The sequence below is a fragment of the Chrysochloris asiatica genome, unplaced genomic scaffold (genome assembly GCF_000296735.1).
Source record: "Chrysochloris asiatica unplaced genomic scaffold, ChrAsi1.0 scaffold00008, whole genome shotgun sequence".
NCBI classification, from domain to species: Eukaryota; Metazoa; Chordata; class Mammalia; order Afrosoricida; family Chrysochloridae; genus Chrysochloris; species Chrysochloris asiatica.
Genome location: NW_006408526.1, coordinates 21,159,326 through 21,162,400, shown reverse-complemented (window position 1 = coordinate 21,162,400; position 3,075 = coordinate 21,159,326). Strand labels below are relative to the sequence as shown.

Sequence of the window (3,075 nt, the reverse complement as noted above, 5' to 3'; positions counted from 1 at the left end):
TTCATCCAACCATGGGATTTAGCACAGCAGTTAGCATATAATAAATGTCATGCAACTTATTGGGTGAATGACTTGAAGTCTCTTCCAGCTTCACAAGTCAGGGTTCTATGACCTCAGTGCCCTACAGCAGTCAAATGGTTGAAGGTGCTACCTACCGGCAGCCGGCATTAAGATGAACAGATAAAGTAATCTATAGTATGCAAACTAATTTATGAGAAATTAAACTGAACGTGAGGAGGAGAGCATAATAAACTTTCCTTCTTAGCACTTCTGGAAGAATCCTCAGGCATAACAACAGGAACTCAGCCAGTGCACCTGCCCCCATGGATGATCAGACGCAATGTTTCACTCTCCACAAAGCAAAGGTTGGTCAAGCTCCTCACAGCTGTTTCCCGCAGAGAGGAAAGCCCCTAAGTTCCCAGGCAGTGTAAACTGACCGTGTGTTTATAAAATACACTGCATGGCCCAAGAACATGAAAACACTTGAGCTGTATAACCAGCAGCCAGTGCAGAAAGGATTCATAACACTTGGAAGCAGGGAGGAGAGCGTGGGAGAGAGAATGATTAAATGCCAAGTCAGCATGGCTCTCCTCTGGAGAACACCCAAACTGATCTAAAACTGGAGTTCAAAAAATAATAAACATGCAAGTCTTTTGAAAAGAAATTAAACCAGACATCTTTTAAAGCTGAGTGGTTGACCCCACCCCCACCCCCAGACAATGCAATAAGAGAGTGGGTGCAATCATACAGTGCTCAAAGAATTATGGGCAGTTCATGAATCCTGTTTGAGGGTTCCAAGAGTTTAGGCTAAAGTCCTCCCACAGAAGACTTACTCTGGCTTTTGTAATGGTGTTGTCGTTAAGTGCCTTTGAGTCATTTCTGACTCATAGTGACCTTGTACGGGGTTTGAACCACAAGGTTGGTGAGCTTGAACCGCTGACCTTGTGGTCCAATCCCATTTTTCAGTCCAGCGCATTAACCCACAGCACCACACCAGGACTCTGGCTTGTGCAATAGAGAACCTGAAGGTCCACTTGTGAGGGGATAGAGAGTTGAGGAGTCTGGCCCTTCCCTGAACAGAAAGTTGAGCCTTCAGATGAGCTATTTTGCTTCACGCTGAGCTGAACTCACCTGGACGATGACCGTGTGACAAGAATACCAGACTGAGTCCAGATCAGCAAAGAGAGGACAGGAAGAGGAAGAGGAAGAGGAAGGGGGCCAAGGCAGCCATGTGAAGCAGTGACTGGCAGAAACCTACTCATAACTGCTGGCTAACATCCTTTTTAATCCTTCAATCAGAGTCAATACATCTTGGACAAGGATAAGTCATTGTAGTTAATCTCTGAGTCTATAAAACACTGGTTCAGACCAAGGCTATGTTGAAGTTGTCCCCCTGAGGTTAACTAATATATGGCATATGGTATATACAGGCACTCTCAAAAGTTTATTGGGTCTCTGGGAAGTGCTGAGAGACCAACTTCCTTAAAACCTCTGCTAAGAGGCCTCACTGTAGGCCCATGGTGACTGTTGGTCTATAGGATTCTGTTATATTCCACTGAGTGCGTTCCACAGAAAGAAACCCTGCCTGGTCCGGCGCCATCCTCACAATAATTGTTATATATATATATATATATTTTTTTTTTTCCCCCCAAAATATACTTACATTAAATTAAAAACCGCATCTCGGTAAGGTAGACAGTTAAGTGGTTCTATGCATTCTGGGAACTTGGTGAGGTCTGGGTGGGGCCGCGCGGCGGGGGCTGAGAAGTGGAACCCAAGCAGTTTGCAGCAGTTTACTCATGTCAATCTGTGGGTCACACCGAACACGTCATTAGCATCATCTGTGCAGGAAATGGTGCATGTGGAAGGGGTGAGCAAACTCTAGCCTCAACTTTGAGTTCATTAAAACTTCGTAAGAATTCCAACAGCCTGTACAGCAGAGCTTCAAACAGAGTAAACATGTTAAGGTAAGCAGACAACTCTTTAGAACCCAAGGTCCATTTCTTGCTGTGTGTTGATGTCTCCGTCTCCAATGGGCAGTTGTGGAGCTGTTCTTCTTCAGTACAACTTGGTCTGGAGCTGACTGCCCGGCGGGGCAGAGAGGGCACGTGAGGGTGGGAAGGAGGAACTCGTTCTTGGTGGTTACGTTACAGATGACGGCATCACGCAATCCCTGGTCCTGCAGGCCTCTCCTTGTATCATCTGGCGTAACGCTTAATGTAGTCTTCCACTTTATTCCGGAAGTCCTCCTTGTCCCGCAAATGATGTTCTGCTGCTTCAATATTCAATGGGTCATCGAAATTCAAAAGATCAGTAAATAAAGAGTTTAATCCCCAAACAACATCCTTCAGCGTCCTGGTGGGAGCCCAGCCAGTGCCGTCAATAGAATGTTCTCGCAGTAAACTCAGACAGATAGATGTCTCCCGTCTCTGTGATGTTGGGGTGCCAGATTCGGGTCAAGCACTTCACTTTGGGGGGCACCATGTTGTATGCGTCAGGAACTTCAGTTTCAAACTGAAACTTTCCACCCTGGTAGTAACCCTCATCTGGGGACACAGTCAACTGGAAGCGGTGGAGTGTGTTGGGATCGGGAAAATGCACTGTACAGGTACAGGGTAAATTCGCTTCAAGTTCTGCATCCTCTTTGACGAGCAGCTTGTCTCGCACGGACACCCTCCGGGTGGAGTCTGACGCTGTAGCTGCTGAGCGGGACCCTTTGAGACCGTCATCCCGCTTCAACTTGCTTGCCAGAGTGAGCATCCCTGTTGCCTCTGGGCACCCCGAGACCGGCGAGGCGGTCCGGGGCCCAACACCATGCCCGGCCCGCACGGCGCAGCGGTGAGCAGGGAATAATTGTTATATTTGAGCCCACTGTTGCCACCACTGTGTCAGTCCATCTCACTGAGGGTCTTCCTGTTTTTTGCTGACCAAGCATTATGTTTTTCTCTAGGGACTAGTCCTTCCTGATAACATATCCAAAGTAGGTCAGACGAAGTCTCAATATCCTCACTTTTAAAGAGCATCTTGGTTGTACTTCCTCCAAGATAGATGTGTTTGTTCTTCTAGCACCCCATG

At 47.2% G+C, this 3,075-nt stretch overlaps 1 pseudogene; it reads right to left on the bottom strand.

Moving 5' to 3' along the window:
* Positions 1–2,198: 2,198 nt before the first annotated feature.
* Positions 2,199–2,760, bottom strand: LOC102839247 (annotated as a pseudogene).
* Between the last annotated feature and the right edge of the window lie 315 nt (positions 2,761–3,075).